Genomic DNA, 21,626 nt, shown 5'->3' with positions numbered 1-21,626 from the left:
GTTTGAGCCTTAAGGTCGGGGTACACTAGCATGGAGAACGAAGGCTCAATCTGCAGTTCGAGCCTTAAGGCCGGGGTGCACTAGCATGGAGAGCAAAGGCTCAAACTCAAGTTCGAGCCTTAAGGCCGGGGTGCACTAGCATGGAGAGCAAAGGCTCAAACTCAAGTTCGAGCCTTAAGGCCGGGGTGCACTAGCATGGAGAACGAAGGCTCAATCTGAAGTTTGAGCATTAAGGCCGAGGTGCACTAGCATGGAGAGCAAAGGAGCAAAGGCTCAAACTCAAGTTCGAGCCTTAAGACCGGGGTGCACTAGCATGGAGAGCAAAGGCTCAAACTCAAGTTCGAGCCTTAAGGCCGGGGTGCACTAGCATGGAGAGCAAAGGCTCAAACTCAAGTTCGAGCCTTAAGGCCGGGGTGCACTAGCATGTAGAACGAAGGCTCAATCTGAAGTTTGAGCATTAAGACCGGGGTGCACTAGCATGGAGAGCAAAGGAGCAAAGGCTCAAACTCAAGTTTGAGCCTTAAGGCCGGGGTGCACTAGCATGGAGAGCCAAGGCTCAAACTCAAGTTCGAGCCTTAAGGCCGGGGTACACTAACATGGAGAACAAAGACTAAATCTAGGTCGAGCGTTAACACATAAGTTCTATGTAGGGGGCGAATGGGGGGAGACTGGAACTTAAGGTGGACTCTATATCCAAGTTGTGCACTCAGATATGTGACACATATACCATGTTTATATAGGAAACCCTTGTCATTTAGATTATATACTATGCACAAAGATCAGTTTTACAGGTTCTCGACATATGTGAAGATACAAAAGAGAGCAGCAACAGAAGTGCAAACAATCTACGACGAGCAACGATTGACAAATGGCACACTTAGTGTGCAATCAAGTAAGCGTTTATATTGATATAGACAATCAATTAAAGAAGGACTTACTTGTTGCGTAAAGTATTCAATTAGATGAGAGAACACACGAAACGCAGATGGACGCACGAAAGTCTCCGATGTCGCACAGACGTGACGGATGCTTGAAGTCTCCGATGGCGTGTGGGCATGATGGTTTTGTAGGAAACAAAGGTCGGAACCAACGCAGACGTGTCGATTACGGGAGGAAAAGAACCTGTTTGAAACGCAGGGCTGAAATGGAAATTCAAAGTCGGGCGCCGAGCAAGTAGTTGGGGGAAAATACGAAATTGGTGCACGAGCGCCGAGCGGGGAGAAATTTAAAATTCAAATGGAGAGGGGGGGCGCTGCAGAGGGAGAGAGGGGGGAAATTTAAAATTCAAATTTCAGGGCGGCGACTGGGCGGGCGCTGCAGAGGGAGAGAGGGGGGGCGGGGCGCTACGGCGAGGGGGCGGCTGGGCTTGCGCTGCGGCGAGAGAGGAGAGGAGAGGGGGGCTGGGGCTGGGGCTGGCGCTACGAGAGCATGGAGAGTGTGTTAACAAATCTCAGGAGCCAAGTCTGGCATAGAGCCGAATCACCGTCCCGCAGCACAAGCAGACGTTCAGGGGCAAAACATACAAAGTGTACAGCGCGCGAAGCTGGCGCTGCGAGAGCATGGAGAGGGGGGGTGGGCTGGCGCTGCGAGAGCCTGGAGAGGGGGGTGGTGCTAGCGAGAGAGAGGAGAGGTGCGAGAGCATGGAGAGGGGGGTGGCGCGAGAGAGAGGGGGGCTGGCGCTGGCGCTGCGAAAGCATGGCGAGGGGGGTGGCGCTAGCGAGAGAGAGGAGAGGGGGGGTGGGCTGGCGCTGTGAGAGCATGGAGAGGGGGGTGCGAGGGGGGCTGGGGCTGCGAGAGCATGGAGGGGGGGTGGCGCTAGCGAGAGAGAGGAGAGGGGGGGTGGGGTGGCGCTGGCGAGAGAGAGGGGGGGTGCGAGAGCATGGAGAGGGGGGTGGGGCTGGCGAGAGAGAGGGGGGGGGTGCATGGAGAGGGGGGTGGCGCGAGAGAGAGGAGTGGGGGGCGGGGCTGGCGAGAGAGAGGAGAGGGGGGCTGGCGCTGCTAGAGCATGGCGAGGGGGGTGGTGCTAGCGAGAGAGAAGAGGGGGGGTGGGCTGGGGCTGCGAGAGCATGGAGAGGGGAATGGGGCTGGCGAGAGAGAGGGGGGGTGCGAGAGCATGGAGAGGGGGGTGGCGCGAGAGAGAGGGGAGAGGGGGGGCTGGCGAGAGAGAGGAGAGGGGGGTGGGGCTGGCGAGAGCATGGCGAGGGGGGCTGGGGCTGCGAGAGCATGGAGAGGGGGGTGGCGCTAGCGAGAGAGGAGAGGGGGGGTGGGCTGGCGCTGTGAGAGCATGGAGAGGGGGGTGCGAGGGGGGCTGGGGATGGTATCTAAAGTCATTACAGTAGTCCAGTCGGAAGAATATGAAGAAAACAATAGCTCAATCGAAATCCTTCTTCTCAACCGTGGATGAGGTATGCTCCCTAAAGTTTTATTTAATTCAATGTTTTGTGTCTACTTTAGTAAATTTAAAGTCATTCTAATAATTATAATATTACATGTTAGGACAATATGAAACTAACAAAGGATGATCATATGAATGAGGAGAATACCAATGGTATTGGTACATTGAAGGTAATATAATTTATAAATACTTCTTTCATGGTTGGCGTTGGGAGAGCATGGAGAGGAGGGCTGGCGCTAGCGAGAGAGAGGAGAGGGGAGGTGGGCTGGTTTCACTTTTGTTTATATACTCTTCTTCACCCACACCCCACTTGTTCTCTAGGATTATTCTAGCTTCCCTCTCTATTCCTACTTGCTTGTGTAATAGATAAGGCTCAAACTCAAGTTTGAGCCTTGAGCTTGAGCTTGAGATTTGTTCTCTAGGATTATTCTAGCTTCCCTCTCTATTCCTACTTGCTTGTGTAATAGACAAGGCTCAAACTCAAGTTTGAGCCTTGAGCTTGAGCTTGAGATTTCTTCTTTTCTTCCCTCTTTTCCCATACATCCAAATATACTTTCAGCTTCCTACAACTTTACTTTCAGCCTCCTAGAAGCAAACTAGCATCCGGGTGAGGCTCAAACTTTTGTTGGAGGAGCCTATCCTTCTAGCTAACATATGCAAACTAATATATTATGCAAGTGAGGATGATAACTTTAACTGGAGCCTCCTAACAAACTAACATATGATGGTGAGGCTCATGAAGCCTCCTACTAACAAGCTAGCATATGCAGGCAAGGCTCAAGCTTTAGATGGAGCCTAGCATTGATAGTGAGATTCAAACTTTGGTTGGAGCCTGAACTCATGTTGAGATTGAATTACATTTATAGTTTTGTGTACTACCGTAAAAACATCGCTTCAATCTTTCTTATTGAGATCTTGATTTTCTCACGGATTGGAGGGTCTAAAACAAGGTGCTTCAGTGTTTCTCATTGATGGTTCTGCAAGGAAGGCACGCGGGGTTATTCTATCCATTGATGCATCTCAAACATGTGGTTTTCAATTCATTGGTGAGACATGTGCAGCAATACATGTTCAACAAAGCTTTGATGACACATTTCTCATTTCATTTGCCACAATGGATGCAAGAACAATGTCTCAAGCAATTGGAAGCATCATCAAATGGCCATTGGTCAACCTTGTTATGGACAAAGACATTACTAATACCAACAAAGAGGATAATTTTGCGGAACTTCTTGTTGATCAAGAAGATCACTTTATAGATAGGGAGAGCTGGAAAGAGAAAAGTGTCATCCTCTGGGATGACAACAGATCTACAAAACTTGGCAATGGAGTAGTATTGCTAGGGGTTTGTATGTTTAGCAGCTTGGTTTTCTTATGGTTGGTCATACTCATGAAGATATTGATGCATTGTTTAGTCGCTTCTCTCAGAAGTTGAGGAAACAAACCATTTTCACATTTCCACATTTAATGAAGATCTTTAATGAGTGTGTTAGCATGCATCCAGCACCCTTCCTCCTACAAAAGGTGGCAGACTTCAAAGGCTTTGTCAAGGGATGCTTACATGATGGAGCCGATAGCTTGATTGGACATTCAAAGCCATTGCAATTCAGGTTTTATATGAGTGATGGAATACCTTTGATGCAATACAAAGTACACCCCAAAAATGTTGATTGGTTACCAGAAAGCAGTATAGAGTTATGGAAGAGAAATGACCAGGGAGGACCCAAGCTTCCTGAAGGTTTTCCAAAAGTATTGCCACCCTTTGAGTATGTTAAGGAAAATGAGAAGGTTGTGGAAGGCTTAAAAAAACATGTCAATTGGTGGAAAGAGCACTTGCAAGAGAAAGGAGACCAAAGTGATTATGCTAAGTGGATCAATCTGGTCCTTGCCTATTAGAGAATCTTATGCTAAACATGCAAACCCCTAGTGCAAGGGAAGACATTGGATTTCATGACTTTTGGCCAAGGAGTGTATGCAAAAAAGCTGAGCCTCTTAACCTTCAAGTGGAGGATGATGTAGATAAAAGGTTTGATGTAAATGAGGACCATTATTGTGGTCCAATGTGCAACAGACCTGTTGAAGAGTTCAACCCGACTCTTGATGTGTCTAAAGGAGATTTTGTGCTTGTACAACCTTGTGATGCAAATTATCCAATATGGTTGGGAGTGACAACAAGTGATGTTGATCAAAACAACAACTCGATAAACTACCTACAAGTTCAGATACAATATTGGGCACCAATTTCAAAGAAGAAGAATGCAAGTGATGTGGAGGTTTATAAGGATTGCTGGAACAAGTATTGGCAAGAGAACAGAAATGATCCTCAGCACTGGGAAGACACTAGCTGCATCATTTGGGCATGGAAGCCCAAGGGTGGACGACTTCCAGAGAAAATCAAGATTCCAAAGGCTATAATACTCAAGGCCAAATAGAATCAATTGAATTAACATGAAAGTGAGGCACCATCACACGTCAGTGTAGTTGAGCAAGAATGATTTGTTAGCACATGGGCAACTAGCTTCGTAATCTTTTAGCAATGTTGTATGAAGCTACCAAACTCATAGTTCAATCATTATTCAGATTGTAAGGCTCTCTTAAGCTTTTAGATTTATGGTTCACCCATTGTTCAAGAATTTTGATTCAATACAGATGGTGATCTTTTTATTTCTATCACCTAGTCTTTCTTATAACTTAAAGTTACATTGAATATCCTTTCTTTGTTAAAGTTTCTGTGTTTGATGGTCAACTGGAGGCTATGTAACATAAACAAACTTAATTCTTGGTGTGCATGTGTGTGTGTGTGTGTGTGTGTGCAGGTAAATTTACATCCCACCAACATCATATATACTTGTTACAAATGTACAATAGTACATAAATCATATCGCATTATTCAAATGCTTGCATATCGCACAATAAACATTGTATTGGATCTAACAAAGAATTGTCCCAAAATTGTGCATATTTCCCAAAATTCCTAAATTTGAGTTAAAAGCTCTCTTCTCAGTTTTGGTAGACACCATCACATGATCTACGATCCTAGCCAATGCTTCTTCTTCTTGCAAATTCTTGGCCATCTACTCTGCAGATCGCGAAAACAAACTTAGTCATGTCTCCGTCTCTCTCTTCTCTCAAAAAGGAGTCTACAAGGCCTAAGACAAAACTTGCTCTGATACCACTTGTGAGGGCCATGCCGAGTATCCAGCTTCACTGAACCCTTGACATCCCTCCCACTTGGGACCAACATCTAGACAAGACTCTTCTTGCTTTTCCTATGCCAATCCAAGGGGGTCTCAAAACTTTATTGGATCCCTTGAATTCCCGATCTTGAAATTCCTTTCTGAATAAAGAAACTTCCCGTAAATCAAAGTTATCAAACTAGGGACATACTCAACTTCTAGGGCTGACTGGAGGGAGTACTTTACTTCTTCTTTCAGAACAATAGGTCTTTCATGATTAGTCCTCCTTGGGCATACTTAGATGAACTAAGTTCATACTTGGGCATGCCTAAAAAGGATTACCACCTTGTATTTGCCAAAACTAGCAAGACTTAGACGTTGACTTTGAAGCTCAAAGAAAAAAGAGTTTGAAAATATAGAAAAATCTTCATTGTTAGTGCTCCTTATATTTCTACAATATTAAGAAGAAAAGCAACATTAATAGTTTTACTAATTTTAAGGATTGTCTCTTCAAAGCCACTTAATTCAAGAAAGAAATGTGTGACTAGAATTTAGAAAAAAAAAATTTGATTCCACACTAATTCATAGGCTCTTAGGGTCATTAAGTACCTTCATAAAATTTCCTTTAACCTTTCTCAGGCAATGTTCCAAAAATTTATGCACATCATAACTCGAATCCATGTATATTAAATAAAACATTTTTTATATCCTAATTTTCAATTAACATGGATGCCACTTTGACTGCTAATGTATCTCGATTGGAGGTGCATGTGGATGCCCTTGTGGCAAATGATGTGGCTCCACGTGGGTAAAGAGAAAGCTCAAGTCTAGGTAAAGAAAGGCTCAGCTCGACACCTACGTAACAAGACAATACTATCTCGAGTAAAGTAGGGTGGACACTACATTAAGGTGTCACACATAACTCTCAATAGCCAAACCCGTGGCTTGCTTATTTGACAAGATGAATACATAAGATGTTGACTATGGGGTAACCAATCAACCACAATAGAAAGGTTAGTCCATTTTATTTATTTTTACACACACGCACGCCTGAGAGAGAGAGAGAGAGAGAGAGATGTGCATGTTATATACTCACGATAGTCATCCGCAAGGCTCCTAAGACTCATGGTAGGGAGAATGTATGCATGTCAGTGTGTGTATGTGTGTGAGGGAGAGAGAGAGAGAAATTAGAATGTGAGTGTGAGGGTGCGTGTATGAGCAATAAGTGATAAAGATTGTGACACAAAAATATGGGGAGTGTGTCAGAGAGAATGGAGAGTTTGTATGTGTGTGCGTATATGAACAAGAAAAGAGAGAGAGAGAGAGAGAGTGTGTGTGTGCGTGCATGTGTGAAAGAAAGAGAGAGTGTAAGAAAGAAGGGGAGAGAGTGTGTAAACGTGTAACCTGTGTAAGAGAAAGACTATCCAAGAGTAAATTTGAAAATATTAAGCATGCATCACTGAGATTTTTCATGGCTCTGGAGTCTTGACCTGAGGGATTCTGTGACCTGTCTATAAGCCTGTGAGGTGCTTTTGGTGCAGTTGGGGGTAGGCGACCTGCTGGCCCCGACTTCTTGTGTAAGGACAAGAAAAATTCTGAGCATTTTCCCACGTGGGAAAATGGCCCCCTTACTGTTGTGTTTCCCTACGGTATTCAACATCACGATATCTAGCTAGGTGCAGTGTGGGGCAGGGGGCTGCCAGCCCCCCTCCTTTCGGGCCAGCAGGCCCCCATCCCCACTGCACCTAGCTAGGTGTGCACCGCTGCACCTGCAGAAGCTCATGTTGTCTTCATAATCCGCAATATGGGAATCATAGTGAGAAAATGTCTAAAACTTCTTGTGTATACATGTCAATCCAATCCTCGTGATACCATTTAAAGTTGGCCCATGCACATATCAAGCATGCAGGCATGTAGAGGGGCATGTAGAGGGAGAAAAAGAATCCGCAAATGATCAAGTATGGAGACCCAATTGGCATTTCAATTCATAAAATTGATTTCTGCATAATTTGCTCATATCTATATAAGGTTATGCTAATGGTCAATTCAACTATGTTATTCAGAAAGCTTAAATTTGTGGCTATGTTTTTTGTTCAGAAGGTGGAGGGTGGCGGAAGGTTCCAATATGGCCACCCAAAGGCAGATAGAGGGACTTGAAATGGACATAGCCTCGATACTTAAGAGGTGGTGGTGGAAGTTGTCATGGTACGAAAGTACGATTCGATACGATTTGATAAAATACGGTGTACTTATAGTACTTTATAATTTATAGCATAGCGTACAATAAATAGACTGTAATGCTTCAAGTACACTTGGACTTCATTGACTGAGATAGGGGATTTGAGAGTCTTAAGATCTTGGGAACAATGAAGGGAAAGCATACATGTCACGGAATGAAAGTACGCTAGAATACAGTGTACTTATCATACAAATGTTGTCATGTGTCGTGCTTGGTTCAAAACTTCCAAGATAAAGCAATTGGTTGGACTCCCATGTATGTGAGTGTGGGGACATGGTAGCTTTCTTTCGAGGCATGCTCATAACCACAGCCATGGCCCTGAGTGAGTTCGTGTGTTATTACAATGATGAGAGCTACTAAATTTAATAGCCCTCAAAGGAGCTTAATGAAGTTGGTGAGAACAATGACTGCATTGGTTGCAGCTAAATTTGAAAATATCGCTATTTGATTGGCCTCAGAGGTTCCGCCTGCCAGATCGGATAGGGCTCGGATGGCAATAAATGGCACATCATTGGAAAGGCAAACCTGCAACAAACCATTCCAAGTTGAGTGTTTAAAAACCTCAATGGATGGTACAAGGAATGTACAAGAGAATATCCACATACCCAAATATATGCACGTATATAAACATATTGCAAAACAGTGCAACAGCACATAGGATGTACATGATTATGATTATACATACCAATGCAAAGATTATGGATTGAATTTTGAGATAGTGAACTCAAATGTGTGAATACAATCCACTACATACAGGTTTCTACTAGCATCCATGCGTGGTCCTAGTTTTCTCATGAAGAATAAGCAGACACAGTCGGGTTTTGGTCATCTATTTTGCTGATTCAAGCCTATTAAACAATGAGAGTTTTAAAATTAGGGTACACTTATATGCATGCGAGTCATATACAGGCATGCATTGCATACATATGTTTGTTATATACAGACAGAGATATATGTGTATATATGTATGCATGCATGCATATGTATGTATGTATGCATGTGGGTATGTCTAAATTAAACCAGTCAACGTGACTTGGATAAATTCTATCTGATATCATCAGAAAAAAGGACCTTTGATGCATTATCAAGCTTCATAAAATTTCCCACCAAAATTCCCACTGTGTGGATTATCAAGAGCTTCTACAGGGGAAGCAGCGCTCACCTGCCAGGGATTCCCTGCTCCCCACCGTACGTACCTAGCACATGAATTTTTAGATCTTTTCCCACTAGAATTCCCACTTTGCATATTAAGACAACATCATGAGCTTCTGCAGGCAAGGCGTAGCGTACCTAGCTAGGTGTGGTGGGGGGCAGGGGGCTGCCAGTCCCCCACCACACATTGCAAGCACAATGAGTTTAAGATAACTTCCACTGTAATTTCGACTATAATTTCTGACAACATCACGAGCTTCTGCAGGCGAGGCAGCATGTTGCGAACACAATAAATTTTAGATACTTTCCCACTATAATTTTCACTTTGTATATTTGACAACGTCATGAGCTTCTGCAGGCGAGGCAGCACGTTGCGAACGCAATAAGTTTTGGATACTTTCCCACTATAATTTCCACTTTGCATATTTGACAACATCATGAGCTTCTGCAGGCAGAGCGGCGTCCCCACCACACCTAGCTAGATATGTGGAGCCTCATCTGCAGAAGCTCATGATGTTGAACACTATACGCAAACATATGGGAAAGAAGCTCATGATGTTGAACGCTATGGACCAAAAAAACGGAAGAAGCTCATGATATTGAACACTATAGGGATATGTAAGGGAAAGGGCCCAGGGGGGCTCTATCCCACAAGAGAAAACACGCAAAACTACTTGTGTAGATATGTGATGCCTCTTTTGTAGAGGCTCGTGGTGTTGAAAACTCAGGAAACATGAGGGAAAGGAGGCCTCTTTTTCACACAAGGGAAAACATCCAAAATTTCTTGTGAAGCATGTAGTAAATTTAGTGTTCAAGTTTGCCATATGAAATTTGACCCTGAAATCAACTTCTTTTTGAGAGGGGTAAGAAAATGTGTGTACCAAAGAAACACTTGCAGACTCCATGTCTATGGGAGAAATGTGGAATTTTTTGTGGAGGAAGTCCCTGTAGGCAGCATTGTCTACGAACACATTGGCTGAGGCCCCCCTCTTCACTGTCAGCACTTTGGGTTTTGTGTTGAGGCAGTATGTTGCATTGATGCATTCCACTAGATCCAAACTCTGTAAATTATTCACAGATCATACATTAGAACTTCCCCCAGTAATCTTCAGTGTACAAGTGTCCATTGCAAAAACTGAAGCTCTACACACAAACCCGCATGCACATGATTGTGCACACTCTAGGCACACCCATACATGCATGCATGAGTTGGCACACAGGGCTACACAGTGGAAGATTACAATTGCATACTTATAATCATCCCAAAATATAACGACTCTAATTTGCAATCTTGTAGAATCTGTTGTCAACAATCACTCAAATTGCACAAGCGTACACATGCACACATGCACACACACAAAAGCACACCATGCTCACACACAAACACACACCATGCCACACATGTGCTTACACATGCATGCATGCCAGCACCTACGTATAAACGTGGAAGGTTTCAACAGACACGATTACATACACTCACATGTTTAAGAAGAATCATCCACTGACCTCAATCTTTTTTGCTATCTTGTAGAAAGTCTTGTCCACAGGAACCCAAAAGTAATGCTCCCTAATCTCAGGTGTTCCGGTCACAGGGAACACTTCTTCAGGCTGAAACCAGATATTGTTTAAATAGTTGTCGTGCTTGCCTGCAGGGTTATTGAAATCACCCACATGGAGACGACCAATGGCACGTGTGAAGTCCCCGTTTACTTCTAGAGACAAGTTGGTTTTTGCACCCTCTCCATACCTCTGCACTAGGTTGATAAGGTCACATCAATACATAGTACCCAGACTTTCAGCACAACAAGGCTATGCATATATACAAAAGAAGTTTTGGGAATTTCCCCTTGTGAGAAAGAGGACCCCTTTAGATCAACATCATGGGCTTCTGCAGACGAGACTCTGCATACCTAGATAGGTGTGGTACCCCTCCCAGGGCCGGCAGCCTCTTGGCCCCCCACTGCACCTAGCTAGGTATCCTACGCCTCACCTGCAGAAGTTCATAATGTTGTCGTGATACACAAAGTCATGGGAAAAGTCTAAAACTTCTTGTGAATGCGAAAAGAACGATCATAAACTCTAAAAGAGACCCACACATGATTAGGATGAATAGGCGGATAGTGGGATGTGTGCATGTACTCCCATTGTATGAATGACATTTATATGCTTAATCTTGCATGTGTGAGTGAGTGTGCGGGGGTGTGTGTGTGTCTGTGTGTGTGTGTGTGATGAAGCACTTTCTATACGGCATCAGATGGGGCTTCCTAGATTGTGGGGCCTCCAGCTATTTTCCTCCCTGCCTGCCCTAGAGCTACTCTTTGATGCCAGCCACAACGAAGATAAGAAGGGCATGCTCTTGCGTGTGAGAGGAGATGGCGTAGATGAAGAGCTGTTGTTGCTCGCAGAAGGGCAACATGAAGAGAGAGAAGCACAAAATGATGGCCTCCAGCTCCAATGAAGATTATCGTGGCTTACGCGCACCATAAGAGGAGGCAAAGAGGGCAGATGTCAGCCCAGAAAGAATGATGAAGGATGACTCATGGACCATGTTTCATGGACAAATGGAAGAAGAAAGTGGAGAACTTCAGCCCACAACTGCAACAAACAATAAAGGCGGCAACCGTCAACCCACAAACAAAGAGAAAGATGACAATGGCACCCCCCGGCCCACGATTAGAGTAACTCATGATGGTGATTTCTTTCCAAATCTTGTCGATTACCTTCGAGCACAGTATAAATTTGGTAACCACCTTGGAACCAAACGACTAAAAAGTTACAAATTGTAATCTAATTTAGATTGATGATTACCATTTGGTAACTTTGCACTAGTAAAAAATTATCAAATGATAACTCACCTTTTAAGAAAAATTACCATTAGGGTTTTTCTATAAGCCTATATGATGCATGCTTAACAAGGCTCAAATTGATAACTTGAGGCTCACCAAGTAGAAATCACTATAATATCTTGCTATTTTTTCCAAGTTCTCTCAATAACTGATAGAAATAGCTTTAATTTTTTGAAACTCATACAACATCTAGCATGTATGAAAGAAATGAAGAGATCTTTGGAAACTTTAAGATCTAGAAAATTACCAAATTGTAACTCAAAATTTGAAATATATTACCAATGGTAATTTTATGAAAATCTCAAATTTATACTATGCCTTCGAGTTGATGTTGTGCCCGCAGGTTTTCAATGATAGTGATGATTGGAAGATTTGCTTGTTCAGATACAAGCATGCTTCAATTAAGAGGCTTTGATGGCATCCTTATTGACCAGGCAAAGCCTCATGTAGATCCCAAGGAGGAGGAGATCCTTCCCTTCTTCTACGCATCATCATTCACACACCTTTTTATCCTAGCGAATAGTCATGATGGTTGGGCATTGTATCCCCATATTTAGCCTTTGCCTCCATGCGCGCGTGTACGCGCGCACACACACACACAATGTCAAAGCCAAGGATGCATGGAGCACGCGCGAGATCTTTGAAGTACGATGCCAAATAAGACAAAATCCTCATATAGAAATCAAAAAATGAAATTTCTAATCATATACTTATTTAGAATGTGAGTGTATCCATGGCACATACCTGCCAGTTCCAAAGGCCAGTGTGTGCCCAGTACTTGGGGATCGTGATATCCCCTATGTTCAGCTCGTCATTGGCGTTTCCGGCAATGCCGTAGTGTAACACTCCACTTATGTTGAAGAAAGACAACAGCAGCTCGGTGGTAATCCCTGCATTCAGCTCGGTGGTAATCCCTGCATTCAACTGCAATGACAACAAACATAGTGGGCATAAGAGTGGTTCATGTGGCTATGCATGCCTGTCTTCTACCAGAAAAAAGAATGTGTTGTGTGTGTGTGTGTGTGTGTGTGTGTGTGTGTGTGTGTGTGTGTGTGTGTGTGAGAGAGAGAGAGAGAGAGAGAGAGCCTCACCATGGAGAGACCAGTCATAACAATAATAACTTTGTGAGACTCGATTTCACCAACGTAGAATCTCCTCCCTGCAGGATGTGGTAGGACAGAAGATGTTTAAAGATAAGAGTGACTTAGAGTACTAAGAAATCAAAGCATATAGGGTGACTAGAGAGAGACTAGAAACACAGAGACGGAGAGTCTCTTGTGATCAATCCGTCCATCAAGATTAACAGACTAGATCCAACAGCAAGTAATCTCAAGACACTTCCAAAGTCATCCTAGCATCCCCATTCGAAAGCTAGGCCTATCACCTGGAGGTAGCTCAGTTGGTAAAGTGTTTCATAGTCAAGCTCCTCGTCATGGGCTTGATCAACAATGCCGGCTCCTTGAATACAGGAAAAGTTTGACATTTTCCCACTATGATTCCTGCATTGAGGATTACTACATCGTCATGAGCTTCTGCAAGAGAGGCAGAAGCAGGGGGCCAGCAACCCTCTGGCCCCCCATCGCAGCTAGCCAGGTATGCGGAGCCTCATCTACAAAAGCTCACTTGTTGAATTTTGCGGAAACATAAGGGAAAGGGGTATCTTTCGACGTGGGAGAAAACCCAAAACTTCTTCTAATAGTGTTTACCCTGCTCCTGATTTGTCGGATCGGGGGGAATGCTTGGGTACTAAGTCCATTCCTTTCTCTTAGAGCACTCTAATTTTCTCAATGCAGCAATGTAGTATAGGATCGATCATATCGACGACTGCATGTGAAAAGAGGGATGCCATATGTGCCCAAGAGGGAGAGGCACACACAGTTCACAAGCAGTTTTAAAGATTTTTTCCTTCTTATTTCCTTCATAGTATTCAACATCATGAGCTTCTCCAGAAGAGGCTCTCCATTCACAAGAAGTTTTGGGCATTTTCCCGTGTGGGAAAGAGGCCCCCTTTCCCTTAAGGTAACCTAGAGTGTTCAACATCATGAGCTTCTGCAGACGAGGCTGTGTATACCTAGCTAGGTGCGGTGGGCGAAAGCCCCCCTAGCTAGGTGCCAGCCCCCAAGGAGGGGGCTGCGGCCCACCGCACCTAGCTAGGTATGTTCCACCTCGCCTCTGCAGAAGAAGCTAATGATGTCGTCATAATCGGCAATGTGGGGACTATAGTGGGAAAATGTCTAAAACTTCTTGTGATTGCAGGAGCTCATGATGTTGGGTTGGACTACGAGAATGTGTATTACCAAGGATGTCGAGGTGTGAGTGTGCGGGGTTGGATAGAGGGGTGGAGGAGAGGTTGCAATTCATAAGAGTTGGGTACGACAATGCCCAAAAAAGGTCCTTGAGCATTGATGCTAGAAACGGCATGCAGCACCGCCGCCGTGGGAACGCACGCCGCGAAGTGAGACACTTGCATTACGACAAGAACAACAACAACACTGGCAAAAACGCACGGAGGAGAAGCACCCATACTACATAGCTAAATCAGAGTTACAGTCTTATAGCTACAAATATGATCTTGAAAACATAGCTATAATTATAGCTGTCAGGATGGTAACAGTGTGAACGCTAGAAAACAGAACGCACGTTGCAGTGTGCACAAGATTAAGCCGGGCTATTGCCGGCCTGATTTGGATTTTTCCAAATTCCAATACGCTAGACACACGTGTTCACTCTGCATCGTCACGGCCACGTCATCCCAATTTGATTGGATGCTCGGCTAGCTTCGGATTACACGAGCTAAGAGTGGGGTCAAACTGGGAATTAGTGCCGGTGACCACAAGTTTAAAGGATATGCCTTTATTTTTATTAGTTATAAGAGTGGGGTCACACTAAGTTTAAAGGATAGATTTGAAACACATACAAGGAAGAATTAAGGTTACTTTCCCATGGAGAGGCAAAGTTCAGAAATCCTATTTAGGAGTGACATAAGCAAAACTTTGCCTTTTAGTTTGTACCTCCGCCTTTGAGACAAAGCTATAAAACCAAGTTTTCTACCCTCGTCTTCCATTAATGAGAAAATGGTTCCTAATTTCACTCATCTTATGTAGTGATGTCATTGGCATGGGCATGGTTAACTCTGCCAACACTTTTTCTACTAATTTTGGACTTGTTTAAAAGTTTCTCATTTGTGGGCTAGAGATGATTGGTTACAAAAAAGTCCTTCAAAAAGTTAACACTGAAACCCTAGTGCAACTTCTCCACTACACCTTTATGTGACTCAGCCCTTAAAAAGGATGTGTCCACTCATAAACTTGCCTCATAGTCTTAAGACCCTCATTGATTTTAATGTAAATGATGGTTTTTATAACTAAATTGACAAAACTATGGCTTTTTCTTGAAGGTGAAGTAGATTTCTAGCTAGTATCTCTAAATTTCATCTAGTACATTTACATGTTGATGTCATTTTCTCCAAGCATGAGGTGTTGGCTCTTGAGGATCGTGCACACGTCCCTTTAATTGCACGTGACACAAGATTACACACTTTCTCATCATTCGAGATGCTCACATGTGACCATCCCCTTGGGCATAGTTAGCATCTCGTACACCTGAAACCATTCTAGATGCTTGATCCCCAGGGGTTAATCCCATGCTTGGGATCCCTAGAAATTCCCATAAGGAGCTTCATAAGTGTAGTGAGGCTGCTCTATGTGCATTTTGCATTTCTCAAGATCTATGGCCATTTGTTTCACAAACTTTTTGGCCTCCTCTACTCTTCATAGTCCCTCCTCCATTTATGGGCCTTTAGGATCCTCAACTTGGTTGGAGATGACTCCTATTGTCCACAAAACCCAAAAGAAGGTTTGGTTGTCCTTGTACAAAGAAAAGAGCCTATTAACCAAAGCAACATTTCAAATTAATTCAAATGATTAATGTTTAAAAGTATGCATTAAACCCTTATGCTAAAGTACCTTAGGTCCTCTTTTCTCTTCCTAAGCCTTAGCACCTCCTTCAAACATAATAGCTAATAGCTCATAGCAATCCTCTCCAAGGCACAAGAACAAACTTTCTCCAAGGCACAAGAACAAACTTTATCCAAAAAGTAACAAACGTTATCCATAATTTATCAATATTGCAAACTTTAAGCAATATTGTTCGGTTGATTCCTAACTTAATCCATGATTATTTATGAAGTATGTAGTAAAACATTCATAATGCTTCAACTATCCTATGATTAGTCAATTTCAATGGACTTAGACAAGTAAACTCCTTACCCAAAGCCTAAAATGAGGAGGTCAATCGCCTTCGAATGCCCAATCCAAAATGCACTTCTATCAAAGTTGGTCGTATCGCATGAGAAGGTTGTGTTCTCAAGATCTATGGAGATCTATAGAATATAGGCCAAGTCCTCCCATCATTGACATCAATCTGCAAAACAATGAGGAAGGAATGTAAAAGAAGGATCAGAGGCAGCAGACTAGGGCACGACAATAGAAAACCTCCAAAAAAATGCACAAAAGAAACATTAGGTGACGTGGGTGCTTTAGGATATGTGAAAAGATAATTGATATGGTGTAAATTGAAGGGCATTGTACACATAGATGTACATCTTCCAAAGTGTATTTGAGCTACAAACTATGCCTAGCTTGACAAAGTAAGATTATTGAAGAGTGTGCATGGAGCATGTGTGTGCATGTGGAGTAGCAGAGATGGAGAAGAAGAAGAAGACACAAGATGTGGACTCCTTGTCACAATGAGTGACTAGGGTTTGAGAGAGTCCTTATTAGTTAGACTACAAAGAATGGTGTCTGACCGTGCCCTTCTCTCTCTTCCACGCTGGTGCTTGGTTTTGCCATCACTCTCACACACACATGCTATCTGGCTAGCATGTTCCAACTACTCTAGTCACCACTGCTCAAAGAAGGCCAGGGTATATAGTTTTTACCACAAAGACTACGAAGCAATGGAGTTTAGATTCCATTTCTGCTGATTCTGTGGACTCCTTGTCACAATGAGTGACTAGAGTTTGAGAGAGTCCTTATTAGTTAGACTCAAAGAATGGTGTCCGATTGCCCACTTACTTAGGGCTGGCACAATGGGCTTTATCACCCCAACAACCTCCCACTTAAAGGCCAATGTGCCTTTAAGTAATGGGGTGCCTATATATATATATATATATATATATATATATACATACATATACATACAAAAATGGTAGAGATAATTATCTACCGAATGCCCATCAAAGTCCGATAATGTGCAAACCACTCTGGAAGGAAGCCCCTTGGTAAGAAGATCAGCAGGGTTTTCACTGGTGTGAACCTTGGCAAGCTGTATTCGTCACTTATCCTCTAACACCTCATGAATGAAGTGATAGTTCATAGACACATGCTTTGTCTTCGCATGAAGCACTGGATTCTTTGCTAACTGTATAGCACTTTGACTATCACAATGTAGCACTAGCATCTCAACGCTTATGCCCAAGTCTCCCACTAGACGAGCAAGCCATAAAGCTTCCTTGCAAGCCTCTGACACTGCAACATACTCACCCTCAGTAGTAGACATGGTAACACAATCTTGTAACCGAGATCGCCATGAAACTACGCCTCCAATGAATGTGAAAACATAGCCCGAAGAAGTGGACCTTCTCTTGTCCAAATCACCTGCATAATCTACATCCGTGTAACCACTTACACATATTCCTTGACTTCCAAAGCAAATGCACATGTCTTTTGTATCATTCAGATATCTCATGACCCCTTTCACTGACTCCCAATGTTTCTTGCCAGGGTTTGACATGTATCTGCTAACCACTCCCACTGCAAAAGCAATGTTTGGAGGTGTGGCAATCATAGCATACATCAAACTCCCAACATCAGATGAATAAGGCACCTTTGGCATTTTAGCCTTCTCCTCATCAGACTTTGGGCAATCATTTAGACTGAGTTTCACATATGGAGGCAATGGAGAACTCAATGCCTTCCCTCTCTCCATATTGAAACACTTGAGCACCTTGGAGATGTACTCAGCTTGAGACAAATAAAGCAATTTCTTAGCTTTGTCTCACAAAATGCGCATACCAAGTATGTGACTTGCCTCACCTAAGTCTTTCATGTCAAAATGTGCATGTAATTTTGACTTCAAGGCTGAAATTTCATCATTGTTCTTCCCGGCAATTAGCATATCATCTACATAAAGGATTAAAATCAGCAAACTACCATCCTGACCTTGCTTTCTATAGAGATAGTGATCCGTGTCACTCCTTTTGTAAGCTTGAGAGAGCATAAATGAGTGGAACTTATGATACCACTCCCTTTTTGCCTGTTTCAAGCCATAAAGACTCTTCTTTAACTTGCACACCAACTTTTCCTTGCTCTTCTCAAAACGAATCCTTCTAGCTGCTGTATATAAATATCCTCATGAAGGTCACCATGCAAGAATGCTATCTTAACATCCATTTGGACAAGTTCCATGTCCTCTCTGGCAACCAACCTAAGAACACACTGCAGGGTAGTCATCTTGACAACAAGAGAAAAGATCTCAACAAAACGAGTCTTGCCTTATACCTTGGTTTACCATCATTAGGTGTAACCTTCATCTTGTAGACCCATTTGCATGGTAATGCCTGCTTATCCTTAGGCAACTTCACCAAATCCCAGGTCTCATTCTTAAGCAGCGAGTCCATTTCTAATTGCATAGCTCTCTCCCACTTCTTACTATCATCCATTTGCATGGCCTCTTTATAGTAGCAGGAGGGTTCTCCGCAATCTATCAACATGACATAATCAAGAGATGGAACATAACGATCAAAAAGGTGTGAAACACATTGTCACGTTGCAAAGTGTCTACAGTCAGAAAGGACACAAATTGCAAGAAAAAGAGGTCACTAGCAAAAAAGGTACCTGATAGGAGATTTTTCATATGAATGGCCAAAAACTTATAAAAGGAGTGAGAATTTGGCAAAATTGACTACACCGTTGCGTCCGGAATGGGGTGTTTACCCTAAGAACCAAGTCTCGCACAACCATAAAAACGGCATTTACCTTTTTTTATTAAAAAAAAAGCAAAAAGTAAAAAAAAAGGCATGGAATTAATATATAAGGTCGCCCTTGGGGTCATTTTTGAGGCAACAAGGACATCAAGAGATCATCATTTAGGCATCAAGTGAAGGCTATTCAAAGGCTAAAAGGAGGTCAATGACCGACGCAAAAGTAGAGACAAGTTGAAGAAGGAGTGAAGAATGGTGAAACTTCGCCAAGAAGCAAAACAAATCAGAAAGTTGAGATCAAAAGGAGGTTTTTGGGTCATCTACAAGCAAATCCTTGGTTTCCTCACCTCTAGTGTACGCCATCATTGAGCTACATAGAGAGGAATTTTGGGTGTTCCTAGAGCATGTCACATGCTTGAGCATGCTTAGCCAATTTCTCTCAAAGCTTGTAAACCATCTTCCAATCAAGACATTCTACAAACTCAAAATCAAATCTCTTGTCTTCCAGCTTTCTCTTCCATCTCTTATCTCTCATAGCAAGTGCCTCGGCGCCTATCCGGTTCCTCCTCATATCATGAACCCCATTATCCCCGACATCTTTGGTGAACCCGATGTGAAACTTGGAGCTAGGTGAGAGAAAAAGCATGGAGAACACTCAAGAAAATCCGATGCAACAAATGTTGATTTTTTTTCAATAGCAACAAGTGACGCAACAAAGAATCAACCTAGAAGAACGCATCCGAAAGGCTCATCAAGGTGTGATTAAAAAGTTGGGCCGTTTTGATGGTCGCGACATCTCCAAATATAGTCAAGCCTATGAAGAAGCTATGGAGGACAATGGAGTTGCTGATGTTGAAACAATTAGAGTATTCCATCTCAATGCGTCACCACAACTTCAAGGGCGAATTGAAGAGCTTCAAGCTCTACATGCTCGTGATTGGGGCGAATTCAAGGTGGCGTTGAAGATTCACAAAGGCTCACAAAGCAAACCTTTGTCAAATGGGTTCAACAAAAGAACAAAGGGCTATCATCAAGGGAGCTTCTTTGAGAATTTGAGAAGAAGTTTGATCGACTTTCTACGGGTGAACAATGATCTCTCACAAATGAGAAAGTTGAATTGTTTATACAGGCTGCTGATTCTCGTCTTCAAAAGAGCTTGGTTCCACTACTTGAAGATCCTGTCGGAGATCTTGGACTTACCAATGATTGGGATGTAGTTCTAGCAGCAATCAACTTGCTTGTGAAGTGCTAAAAGAGGATAGACAAGTCGATTGTGGAGGACTCCTATGAAGATTCCGAAGATGGTTTGCTGAGAAGGTTGCAGAAACTCCAAAGTCAAAAATGCCTCCCAACATGGATCCGAAGACAAAAACGCCTTCCAACATGGATGATGACCTGATCAAAGGTATTCAAGAGTTCAATTTGAATTTAAAAGCTGTAGGAGTTGAAAGTCGTGCTTCAACTTCAACACAAAGACCTCCAGAAACACGACTGGAGAGGTGCATTTGGTGTGATAGCTCATCTCATAAAAGCAAGGATTGTGATGATTTCAATGATACTTTTACAAAGAATGTGGTTTTTTGGAAAGATAAAAAAAAATCATCTCACAGAAATAGGTCAACCTATTCGCACAAATTTTGGACGAGGAGGTATGAAGAAGATAGTTAAAGAGATGACTACCACAACTCCCACTTATGGTATGCAAGTCTACAATGATAAAAATGAAGAAGAAGTGGAAGCATCGCGAACTTTTTGGCCACATGCATTACGGACAACAGAAGTAGGAAAGGTAACTTCCAACAAACTTCGTCAAGCAGGTGATTCTATTCGAGAAACCACTGGATGGACAGATCCAGTTGATTCACTCTCTGTATATGCCTACATTACCAAAGCTCAAGCTAATGAGGCAATAGTTGAAGATAAGCGCAAGAGAGATGAGGAGGTCCAGAGTCATCAAAAAGATTTATGCGCGCCAGTCCAGACATGATGGAGAACATTTGCACAAATCAGCTCCCGCACCCGAAGTGCAAATGGAAGATGCACCAAAGGACAAGAAACAAGGTAAGCCACGAGGTCCATCATATAAGTTGAGATTTGACATTGAGCTAGCAACAAATTTGAAGAAGGTGTTTGAAGAGCGCATCCTCAATAGCAAAGTAGAGATGACTTTGGGAGACATTTTGGGCATTGCAAAGCGGGAATTCCATGAAGAGATCATCGACATCATCAAACGAAAGCATCAAATTCTATTGGAGCAAGATGCTGATTCAGCAAAGAGTCAAGTTATTTGTCATGAAGAGCTTGAAGAAAAGGATGAGCTGGAAAAGATGGTGACAAGTGCTTTGTCATCAAAGGTAAAACATGTTCAGTTTCATGAAGAAGATGGTATTGAAGAAGTTCCTAGAATTCACTATTCTAGGACACATTGGGCACGAGCTACTACAAAAAATTGGTGATTTTGAAGAATCGATTTTAGCTCTTGTGGATCATGGCTCTGAAATCAACCTCATGTCAAAGATCTTGTACCAAAAAGGAAAGTGGCCGATTGATTTGGACCATGGGTGGAGGATTCGAGCTGCTAACACACAACCAGGTTCACTTTATGGTGCATGCGCTAATGTTGTCAAAGTGACAATTGGGGATGTGAGTGATGCTCAAAACTTCTTTGTTTAAGATCATTCTTCATATCCTTTGATTTTGGGTCAGCCATACATTGTTGCTATGCGAATGGAGACAAAAGTTTTGGATGATGGTTCGACTTATGCAAGGGTTCGAAGTAAAGATGGCAAGAAGGTCGTCCAATTCATGAGCATTTGCATCGATCATGTCAGGAACA

At 42.9% G+C, this 21,626-nt stretch overlaps 1 pseudogene across 1 annotated transcript; it reads right to left on the bottom strand.

The window, feature by feature from the left end:
• Positions 1 to 7,893: 7,893 nt before the first annotated feature.
• On the bottom strand, positions 7,894 to 14,278 carry LOC147623738 (bark storage protein A-like; annotated as a pseudogene). The gene is made up of 6 exons (XR_015269264.1): positions 14,106 to 14,278; positions 12,900 to 12,967; positions 12,553 to 12,708; positions 10,469 to 10,711; positions 9,844 to 10,023; positions 7,894 to 8,335 (listed from the first exon to the last, which is right to left on the bottom strand). The product of XR_015269264.1 is annotated as a bark storage protein A-like (transcript).
• Positions 14,279 to 21,626: the final 7,348 nt, after the last annotated feature.

Source organism: Cibotium barometz, chromosome 26 (genome assembly GCF_041138505.1).
Source record: "Cibotium barometz isolate CiBa-2024 chromosome 26, ASM4113850v1, whole genome shotgun sequence".
Lineage (NCBI taxonomy): Eukaryota > Viridiplantae > Streptophyta > Polypodiopsida > Cyatheales > Cibotiaceae > Cibotium > Cibotium barometz.
The sequence above is the reverse complement of the archived record's forward strand: the minus strand, read 5'-3'. Positions and strand labels throughout refer to the sequence as shown.